The 12298-nt window shown below is 36.4% G+C and overlaps 1 long non-coding RNA gene across 1 annotated transcript in view; it reads right to left on the reverse strand.

The window, feature by feature from the left end:
* Positions 1-1586: 1586 nt before the first annotated feature.
* LOC131904701 (uncharacterized) overlaps positions 1587-12298 on the reverse strand; it is a 34502-nt gene continuing 23790 nt past the window's right edge. The window contains exon 4 of the long non-coding RNA XR_009377802.1: positions 1587-1763. This is a non-coding gene — a long non-coding RNA (uncharacterized LOC131904701). The remainder of the gene's footprint in view (positions 1764-12298) is intronic.

Consider the following 12298-nt stretch of genomic DNA (forward strand, 5'->3'; position numbering starts at 1 on the left):
GTCAAGAAACACATTACTCAACTTTGAAGATATCAAAATCCCACTCTGGATGATATATGATGGGTGATTAATTCAATTTTAAGGGAAAACCTTGAGTTCTATACCATAATAGGCTGCCCCACCCTATGCTATTCTGGAAGGGTTACCTTCACTTGCTTGTGAGAGTGTTTGACCATGCACATTCTTACTCATGTCTAAGAAAAATCTTGTCATTCACAGATTCTTTTTCCATTCAAAAAATGGGAAAACTTTTAATATAGAACATCTTCTTTTTGCATATTTCTTCTCTTGCCACACTGCAAATGCAGCATTCATCTCTTCAGTTTTTGAGCAAACATTTATAAAACAGCCAGTTGTGCACTAGGAGCTAGGCTCCTTGCCAGAAATAAAAAGCCACAGAGGAACAGGGCAGAAAGGCCATTTAACAACATTCCACTGGGAAACAAGGAGCCTGATAGGAAAACAAAAGGTAATTATCATTATTGAGGGTCTGCTATTTGCCAGACAGTACACACATCTCATTCCAGACCAAGAAAGAAATTGCAAAGGCTTTAGGAGATGGAGAGAGAGAGAGAGAGACAAAGAGAGATAGATGAGAGAGAGAGAGAGAGAGAGAGAGAGAGAGAGAGAGAGAGAGAGAGAGAGAGAATTAATTCATCCCAGGGCATTAGGATACCTTCAGAGAACAGCTTTTATTTGAGCAGTGGCTTATAGAACTGCCAAGATCCAGGACAGAGACACCGCACAAAATAACACAGGAAAGCACACTGTGTACACTGATATCCGGTTACCCTGTGTGAGAGCTTACAATGTCATGGCTTTGATGTTATAAACAGTAGTAAGAGCCAGTGAGAAGATGTTTGTGATGAGCGGATACTGTATTGGATTAAAACACAGTATTTATTTATGTGTGGAATACTGTAAATATGTCTGTTCTCTATGAAGTAATGCACTGTAGAGTTGGTTTTTTTCCCTCTTCCAGTTCAGTAATATAGTTACAGGATATTCTCCTCAATAACCTAAAACAAGATACATTTAAAATTCAAAATACAAAGCTATTCTAACAATAAGCCTCCAAATCACCTTGAACAAATTATCACATTCATAAAAAAACTGTAAATGTGTAACATCTGCATATATGTATAAATTTTCATATACATGTGTGCATATGGATATGTATAAATATTTTTAAGGAGTGGGGAAATGTCCAGAAATAATGGGACATTAACTTTGATATCTATTTTAATTATATTTATTTGCTTTGTATGAATATGTATATGCATTTGGGCATATATGTGACACTATGCATGTGTGGAGTTCTAAGGAAAGTTTTCAGGAGTCATTTCTTCTCCAAGAATGGAGCTCAGATTTTCAGGTACCTTTACCTGCTGAGCCATTTTGACAGCCCCACACATTTCTTTACACCTTACTTGAATTCTCTCTCTCTCTCTCTCTCTCTCTCTCTCTCTCTCTCTCTCTCTCTCACGTGTGTGTGTGTAGGGGGGGGGGCATACTGGAGTGTCATAAGTGTGAAAGCCAGCCAGAGAACATTGTGTGTTATATTCTCTTACTTTCTGTCTTTTTTTCCTTGATTTTGATTGGGTCTCTCACTGGACTCGGTGCAAGGCTCCAAGTTCTCTACCCCACATTGCAGTTATAGGTGTGAAGCCATGCCCAGCTTTTGATGCAGATCCTGGAGATTTGAATTCTGCTAATCCTGCTTGCACAGAAGTACTCCAAGCACTGAGCCATCCCTTCAACACCTAGAATAGTATTTTTGATATAAAAATATTACTAAGTATAATATAATTAATATTTACATTTGAAAATAATTCTCAGTTAAGATAGGACATTTTATTTCCTTTGAAATAGATATTTTCTTCACAGTAAAGCTTGTTAGTAAAGAGTTTCCCTAAGGTTAAGAAGTGTAACAATAAAACATGGGATATTGCAGATTTTATGCAACTTATCTTTCTTTAATCACATCTTTCACTCTTAGACAATGTTGATTAATGTCTAATCACTTTAGATGTGTAATTTAACAGTAGCACATTCTTATATCACACTTTTCAGGATTTCTCAGTCTTGTCACACCTTTAGATAGTTTTAAATCATTCCTGAAGATCTTTTGCATGGGAAAAGCACCAGTCAACTGAATATGCAAACACCAACATGTATAAATATTTACAAAACCTATTCTTAATAAATACTTAAAGCTATAGAAAACTCCTGTTACTCAATGACAATGAGTCAACTAAAAAACAACAACAAAAATTTTAAAAAACTTGTCAAAAAAGTTATAAGGAATCCTTCTATTAACTACCTACCTAAAAATCCATATTATGCATTTAAGTCTGTGCATACACATACTTACATATTTTAAGTGCACTTATCCCATCTGGACCAAAAGTGCTCCCTCCAAAAGCCAAAGACAACTTAACAAAAACCCCAACACCAGATATGAGAGTCGTTTTTGAGTTATTGCTCAGAGTTGTCCAAGAGACTCCTAAAACATTACAGGCTATTGCTGTTGTCCATGTCTGAGCCCCTGAGATAGAAGGCAAGACCCCGTATACCATCATATACTTCAAATACAGGGTCCAGAAGCCCCTTATCTAGAATTAACCTGAAAGACTCTTTGGTGAGGCCTGCTTTCATAGTGCCAGAGGCACCATGTAGGTTCTAAACGAAAGAAGCATCTGTACTACTCAGCTTTGATGCCTGTAAACTACAAAAATGACCAGGATAGCATGGTGACCCTAAGGGTGTAGTAGTGGCACACATTGGTGATGGTAACCAAGAGCTCTCTAATTATACTTAAAACACAGCCAACAAGAAAGAAATGCCTGGTGCTAAAAACCTACCCAACTACTCAGAGTTGGTGAAATTTTGGATCTTAGAGAAGAATGGACAACCACCACTCTAGTAAACCAGCATAATCCATAATTACATTATAAGTATTTGTTCTTATACCCACAGATAAGTGTAGTCCTCATTCCTCATCAGGTAAATATATTTTTAAATGGACTGGGACATTACAGAAAACCACAAGCAATCAATATTCAGAGCTGTGGAACTCAACCCTAAAGGACCTGTCTATAAAACAGCTCCTGAACCTATGGCTCAGAGAACATTACTGAATATGGGCAAAAAAATTGTAAGAGCCAGAAGATTAGTGGGTTTGCTGTAACATTTTCTCCTAATAATGGTAGAAGCTCTAACCATAGTCTGATGAACAAAACTGCCTAAACATGAGCTTAACAAGGACAACATCAATTGACATGTTAAGGTATATTGGGGAAAACCCAGTATGCTTCAGCCCTATGCATAGAACTAAAGACAAGTAAGGAATGTTGAGAGATGGAGATTACACTCTTCTTGAGGGAAGAGCATATCAAATGACTATCCAACACCAAGTTGTTGGTCCTGAAATTATATATCTACAAGCAAAATTAAATGAACATGGCAAGTTGCATTTATATATTTATGTATTTATATATGTAAAACTAAGAAAAAAGGCACGAATTTTGAGAAGGAAGGAAGCATTGGAGATGATAGAAGAAGGAAAGGGAAGGAGAAATAATGTAATTACAGTTTAATTAAATATAATACCTTTAATAACTAAGTGATTAAAAGATCAAAATCTGCCAGATCTAGGTAATTTTTTTTTTCTCCCGGTTTTTCGAGACAGGGTTGCTCTGTGTAGCTTTGCGCCTTTTGTGCCTTTCCTGGAACTCACTTGGTAGTCCAGGCTGGCCTTGAACTCACAGAGATCTGCCTGCCTCTGCCTCCCGAGTGCTGAGATTAAAGGCGTGCGCCACCACCACCCGGCAAAATGTGTGTTTTTAACTCATAAAATTAATGTTGCCACTCACATGCATTTATATGAACAGCCTAATTAAATTATCAGAGATATTTTAATGACAGAAATTGGGTCTAAGTGAATTATCCTGTGGCAGAGCAAAAGGGCAAACCTGGAATCCTTCCTGGTGAATTGCAAGACAAACTTTGAGATTAATTTGTAAAATGTCGGGACAAGCTCTGAGAAATATATAGGAAAAGAAGAGTTAGAAGTCTCACATGCAAACATCCCCTAAAATAACATCCTACTGTGAAGGAGCCTTGAGTGTGGGATTCAATGGCAACTGAATCTAGGAAAATGTTCACCAGTTTTGTCAACACTATAAATTACAGACACTTCAGTTTATTATATTTGGAAGTTATAACCTCCGCTCAAGTAACCAAACAGAAAAAAAACATAAACACATACAAACATATAATATAGAAAATGACATCTAGTTTGCTTTTTGATGTGATCTTGTCAGTATAACGAGTTGACAAAGAATTATAAATAATGTCCAGATGCTGCGACAGAACATGTCTGATGACCGTGGTAGGTAGTAAAAATATGCATGGTGCCCACCATGCCCCTTTGCAGCTGTACTTTGCAGACTATTGCACCAAGAACTGGAATCTATTTCTCCATCCTTTGAATCAAGCTTTATGAATTGCTTTGATCCTCAGAGAACAAATAATCATACTCTGCCACCTGCAAGCTTGAACCTTCAGTGTTTTAGCATGCATTCTGCTTTGGAACTCTGGACACTACCAGAAGATCAAACCCAGGCCAGTCTACTACACAAAGAAAGACGTCACTTTGGAGCAGCCAGCACTGTCCTTCTGCCAGGGAGCTCAGATGCATGAGCAGGCCCAGCTGAGATAAATTCTTCCTATCTCATTAGAGCCTCACAGCCGGCCAGAGCTCTTGAATAGTGATAAATTGTCATTGTTTTAAAGCACTTGGTTTGGGGTGGCTTGTTAAGTTGCAATAGATAAGGCATTCTAAAATCATTCAAAATCTTCAGTGACACTGGATCCAGGCAACGACCATCAAATATTTCTGAAACTGTAAGTCTATGGTGTTATTTATGTCAGAAGTGATTTTTATAAGATTATAAAAAAGTATCAGTGAATCTTCATCAAATGTAACATGAAAACATAACTAGTAATAGTTAAAATACATAAAATTTAGGAAAATGTGGCAGTTATCTAATGTATAGTGATTTAAAGTGTGTTCTCAGAGATAAGAGCAAGTATACCTAAAAATTTTGGACCATAATTTTTGGGCAAAATTATTATAGTGTGAACTAAAAGGTGTATGCTGTGCATAAGAAGGAAATATTAATATATTCAAACAATTATAACAACTATAAATTCAAATTATTTATGTAAATGAAATAATTCTTTTTCTGAAATACTTAAATCATTCTCTGAATCAGAAGAGTACTAATTCAAGAAGCAGGGACTAAAATGCCATAAATTTTAATTTCTAATTAATATTAAATTTGCTTATAATCCTACCAAAGGCTTCCCTTATTCACAGCATAAATTGATAAAAATAGTTTGCTTGTAAATTTATCTACCTTAGATTAACTGATGTTTCTTAAAACAAATATCAATGAAAAGGGAAATATATGTTAGAGGAATTTATTTTCAGTATATCTGCACATGTTTAATGTGAGAATGTAAGCATTGTGCTTTAAAAGAAAAGACAATGGCCAAAATCCCAATCCAAACCAAAAATAATCATTTTACCAAAGGTAGTGCTGGGCATAACATTTACTGAAAAGCATAATGTACCCATGAAGATGAGAGACTCTTAAGGCAATTACAATAAGCAGAGTGCTAGCAGTTCGCTCACTAATTTTTATCGACCAACCCTCAGTCCATCTCCAACCACAAAATTGTATTTACAGTCTTATAGATGACAGTGAGCCACACACTCTATTATATTCTCAGTTTAAGCATGTCTATTCTCATGTGAATGTGTAAAAGACAGCTAAATAATGGTTCATAGTTTTCTTAAATTATTAGTGTACATGTGAATCAATAGAAATATAGAGTTAAAATTAGTTTTTAATAAAAAACAGTATAGAAAAGATCAAATTATAAAGTCTCTAGAAAATAGATAGCAAATATATGATGTTTTAAAATTGTAAAGTATTATACTCTTGTGGTGATAACTGGCCCACTTTATGTGTACCAGTATGGTGAAGTAGTCTATGCATCAGAATGAGGAACCAAGGAGGTCACAAAGCAACCTATGTCTCCTGTATTTATTTTAATATTATTTCCAAAATACAAAACTAAGCAATATTAAATAACTCACAATTCACCCATAAAAAGAAATACTATTTGTCATGATAGCTCTGTCTAGAGGTGAGACTCCATAAGATTTCCACCTTCTGTGCTAGGCTATCTATGAGTATTTTTCATTGATCGGGTCTTGTTTAGGGAGCCATATTGTTGAGACATCATGGATGGAGAGTCCTTCATTCTTTAACACAATCTCACAGCTAACTTTCTGGTCCGCTGGCTCTCACAATCTTTCTGCACCCTTCTCCTCTCACTACTTGAACCTAAGGTGTAGAAGCTATATCATAGATGTATCAGTGCGTGTAAGGATGATTTTTAGCCTGCTCTTAGGAATTATGATGGTCTAGAAAAGTAATAGTAGTATGTTCCCTAAGATCTATGACCTCACTATCCTTGGATAGGTGGCTAGATTTCCAGTTGATGAATTTCCCTATTGTTGAGTGGGTCTTGTATCTAATTAGACAGCTGCTGGTCACTATCAAGATATGAATATCACTATTGTACCTTTAGGGACATTATTTCGATTGTTCATAGATTATAAAAACATAGCTTCTAGAAAAGAAAGAAATTGGGATAAAATATTAATGTAGGATATGATATCTTTATCAGATGCCTAAAACAATCTTAAGACCCTATGGGAAATGCACATGAGATATAAAAAAAAAAGGTAGACATTGGCAATTTTGTGTTCATATGAGTCACATATGTAATTCTAATATTTCTAGAAGCTATATTTTAAAAGTAAAGAGAAAAAGTGAAGCATTTTAATAATGTATATTATGCAAAGTATTAAATGATCAATGATTAATCTAGAATTTCATGTTTGCACTGTTTTCATCCATTTTAACACATTTCTTTTGGAACTGTATATTTTATATTATTTTTAATTTTTAAGTTTTATCCTTTGATAATTTCATACAAAGTATTTCTATCACATTCACACACAATTCCTCCTCCCAACTTCAGTTCCTCCTCCCTAACCTCTCTCACCTTCTTTGTACCATCTTATTTATTAATTTAGTTTTAACAGACTATTTTGTAGAGACATCCTAGTCCTCTGGCTCTTACAATTTTTCTGCAGTTCTCTGTGAGGTTTCCTGAGCCGTAAGCGTATGGTTTGTGTTGTGAATGTGTTACTTGGAGGCAGGCACTTCATGGTCAACTGATCTCTGCATTTTGACAAGTGGTGGCTTTCCCTAATGGTCTTGGTTTGCCACAAAAGAAGGTTTCCTTAGTGAGGGGTGAGAGCTATGCTTATCCTTTGTAGGAGAAAATAGAGGCATGATCTGGTGGCCAACCTATCTTGCACGCTGTGCTTCCAAATAAGAAGCATGGCACACCATGGCCCAGAAGGCAGAGCACAGAATTCTGAAGTAGTGTGAGTAGCCAGTAGCTGGCTGGCAGATAAGTATGCACTCACCACTTCTTAAATGTGTTTCTTCCACATAGAGACCCTGGTGGTATGAGTGTTCACTATCTAATTTGAAGTAATCTGCTAACCAATCACCGTCGATAAGCTTCCACTATATAAGTGGTTGCTCATGTACAATAAAGCAGACTCTGTTCCCTGAAACCATCTCCAGAGTAGTTTATCTCCACACCCTTTACTGACCTATAGGCATTGTAGTTTTGCTGGGGGACACCCAGGTAACAGTGGTAATCTTTCGATATGAGGATCCGTATTTATAATGCAAGTGGAAGTTATACTGCTTCAGGAAAGTGGAAGTAAAAGAATCTCCTCTAAGTTCCATGACCTCACCAGCCACTGATACTAGGATAAGTTTACAGCACCATGCACGGATTTCCTCCTATTAAAAAGGACTTATGACCAACTGGGCAGCTATTGGTTACTATTGGGATGTAAAAATCACACCATTGCACCTTTTATAATATATGTCTTTCTCATCACTGTTGTGGTTGTGGATTTCTTCACATCCTGGATCTGAAGTGTATGGTATCTTCACCAATAGTTCTGATCTTTGCCTGGATGGCACTTAAGCCAACAACAACACCCTATCTTGGTATGTGCTGTCTTGGGGTCTCTTGTGATCCCCTGACCAACATGTTTGCCATGACTGGCATTAAGATTTTTGTTAAATAGTCTATAGAAAGCGTTGTCACCTCAAGTGAGGGCATAAATTCAAAAATTGTACGTACACACACACACACACACACACACACACACACACACACATGTATACACATACATATCATGTAACTTTAAACAAACATAAAAATAATATGATTTTCTATGACTTTTTGAAATATGAGTGCTGTTAATTGTCCCCTCCTTTGCTCTCCCTCTATCTTGCCACTCCTCCACCCTCTCTGTGTAAGTCTTTCCCACATGCTTTTCCCATTCTATCCACAACAGTTGTGTCCTACTATTCTTCTCTCTTATGCTTCTGTTATGCTATGAAACTGTATATTTAAATGGACAGCACACCTCAATCTGTAACCATATTTTACTATTCCAATTATTCCAATTATTGCGTGTAGCTAGTGGTATACTCTGTAGTAAAAACAAGTGCAGAATAAGTTTGCATTTTGTCATTTTTTGAAGGAAGAATTTTAAAAGGTAAATCTTTAAAAGATTTCTTTAAAAAAATAAAAGAAGAGAAAAGAAGCAATGTTCCCCACAAAATAGAATCAGTAACAACAACAACAACATAAATATACACAATACATTTTTGCCAAAGAGTTTTAGGTCTTTATACTGTAAACCAACATTCTTCTTGGGATAAGCTATGGTTGTGAACAGGAGGACCTGTTCTCTGTTCAGATATTGGAGTGAGTGCCCTTCACAAGGCAACTTATGCGTACTTACCAGCACCAGGTTCATCTAAGTCTGTATGCTTTGAGTAACTGAAGGTCCCAGGAACAATGTGCATAAGTGTACAACCTTTTAAATATTTATTTTATTTTTAACTGTGTGTGCGCATGTGTGTGTGTGATATGTGTGCATAAGTGCAGGTGCTTACAGAATCAAGAGTGTCATTAGAATTCCTGAAGGTGGAGTGTAGATGTAACCAACCTTATTATTAAATAAGAAACACAGAACCAATGCAAAGAAGAAAGCCAAGAGGTCAGAGCTAAGAGCTAAAACCTTACCCTTCCTCCTGCAGTGGTCCTACCCCTCCGAACCAGAACTACCCCTGTGTTAAAGTCTTTATATAGTGTTCCTGTTCTGCCTTCTCATTGGTTGTAAACCCAACCACATGACCGCCTCGTCACGACCTGTCTGTATAGGCCTCCAGGTTTTCCATGCTTGGTATTGAGATTAAAGGCATGTGTATCCAATAATGGCTGTATCCCTGAACACACAGAGATCTACCCAGCTCTGCCTACCAAGTGCTAGGATTACAAGCGTATGCCACCACTGCCCTGCTTTCCTATGGCTTGCTAATAGCTCTGTCCCCCAGGCAACTTTATTTATTAACATACAAATAACATTTTAATACAAATAAAATATCACCATAGTGGAGCTGTAGGTTATTGTGATATCTGGGTTCTGGGAACTAAGTACTCTTAATCGTTGTATTCTCCCTCCAAACCCCAAGTTTTTACCAGTCTCTGAGGATTATGGTCAACATACCATTTCCAAGTTTTCCTGATGAAGTGATAAACTTTTAGTACTTCATAAAACTAAACTAACTCATCATATTGAATCATCCACTATAGAATTGAATGTGCATTATTTTTCATTCAAATAAAAGATTTTCATAACTTGCCCAGAGACCTTTGAAAGTATTCTTTTCTATAAAATAATTCCATAGAAATGATCACTGAAAATGGCCATGAAGTCAAGGTGCCATGGTCATCAAAAACATTTTGGCTGCAGTACCAGAATTAAAACCAGTGTATTTGCTCTGTCTGTTCAGTAAAATCTTTCACTCTGAAAAGCCAAGCCCTGTCTGCTGAACCCAGTAAATCCTAAAGCCCCAAATACACTGCCGTAAACCTGCTGATAGGTTTTAGAGAAGACACTGACCTCAAGCCCTCGGGTTTGCAGTATACAGAATATCTAATGCACTCTGGCAGACCAGTGTAATCCTACAGTCCAATTAAACTCATAAAGTAAGGCTAACACATAAAAGCCTCTCAAAAGGTCTTTCACTGAGTACTAAAGACAAAGCAAGAAAGGTAAAATAGAAATCCATTGATTATCACATGTCAGAACTATTCTAAGCACACTAAGGGTACCTTGGCTGATCCTCATTACATTGTGTAAAGAAAGTACATGTCTTCAATTTTTAGAAAGAGCAACATGCTTCAATTAATTATTCCAAGGTAATGTAAAAGTATAGGGGAGCTGAATTTCCAAACAGGGTTAGTTTCATGCTAATGTCCAGACATTTATGACTGTTCAGTGTCATTTTTTCTATAATTAGGTGACCTTAGGTTGCAACTAAATACTGAAGAAAGCTTATAAATGGAAGGCACGTGTGGTGTTTTGAAAGCAACAGTCAGAAAAGTAAAAGCTAATGAATCTATGGACCCAACTGTTCTTCTCATTGGCAGTAATGGAGAAGCCATTTTAGGCTCTGTGATTTTAGTGATTAGCACACCTCTCAGGTGGTAAAATTGATAGCCTTCAGCTTGGTATGTTTTAATGCCACCTGAAGCATGCTGGTATAATTTAGAAGTATACTGCCTGCTAAGCATCACAGCCGAATCCATATAATTACTCAAGCACCATAAGCACTGTACTGTTTTCCAGAGTATGAAATAGGAATTTGCAAATTTTGTTTCACATTTAATGTTAAGGATTTCTAAATCTTATCATCACTTAGTGATAATGGAATGTGCCAATCATCTATAAATAATATAAACATGACTACAACAAAGGTATCAGTTAGAAAGCTGATTAATTGCGTATGTTACAGAAAGAAACATCACGCCCACTTTCCCAATGCGCAAACTGAGAGCAGAGGTAAATATTACCTGTGCCCCAGCACACATATTTTAAGTGTTTGAGAATCCAGAGCAGATTGTATTACTCCTGACCTTGTATTCTTAACCATCTTTTTCAGTTGTTAACAGATTTAAAGACAGGAATTTCTCCTGTATATCCACCAGTGTAGCCATTAATGATTTCTAAAAAATAGAATTAAAGTGGTTAGCTCTTATTTCCAGCATTAAAATGAATATAAGGTTGGAGAGGTGACTCAGCAGGTAAAGGCATGTTTCATTAAGCCTGATGACCTCTGTTTGATTCTTGAGCCTCACATGGTAAAAGGAGAGAACTGACTTTTGTAAGTTGTCTTCTGAACTTCACACATATACTATGGCATGCTTATATATGTGCATGTACACATACACACACACACACACACACACACACACACACACGTAAATAGACAACTTTAAAATATTTATTTTTAAACATAAGTTGTATTGATATTTCAAACATACATTGGACTTAAGGTTGTTCTAGTATTTTATTTTAATTTATGTGTAGTGACATGAAAGGATTCCTGAATTTCAGCATGGAATGAATGTTCAGCATTCTAAGAATATGGACAAAAATTTGGATGTAAAGTTTTTTCTTTTTTAATTAATTTTCATTTTTATTATTTATTCTTTGAAAACATAATACATGTGTCTTAATCATCTCCAATTTTTTTCTCTCCCTCTCTCAAGCTCTTCCCAGGACTCTATCCAATCCATCTTCACCCAACTTCATGATCACTTTTTATGATTTTTCTTAATTACTTTTTATTAATTACTTTTTATTAATTACTTGAGTAATTATATATTTATGGGTATGAGGTCATCCTCTAGGGCATGGAAAACCTATCAGTGACCACACTGCTAAAAAAAGTGACTCTCCCTCCTCCAGCCACTATCCCCTCAGCTACTGGGGTACCTCCTAAGTCCCTCCCCCCTCCACGCTGGAATTTATAATTTGCTTTATCTTGCGCAGGTTTTGTGTAAGAAACCATAGCTGCTGTGAGTCCCTATGTATAACAGTCATGTCAGGTTCAAAGGGCAAAATTTCACAACACTTCTCATCTTCTGGCTTTTACATGCTGTCTGCTCACCTTATCCATGATGTTCCCTGAGCCTTAAGGAAAAGGGGGTTGATATAAATGCCCAATCTATAGATGTCCAGACAGTCACTTATTCTCTGCACATTTAG

This window comes from Peromyscus eremicus, chromosome 2 (genome assembly GCF_949786415.1).
Source record: "Peromyscus eremicus chromosome 2, PerEre_H2_v1, whole genome shotgun sequence".
NCBI lineage: Eukaryota > Metazoa > Chordata > Mammalia > Rodentia > Cricetidae > Peromyscus > Peromyscus eremicus.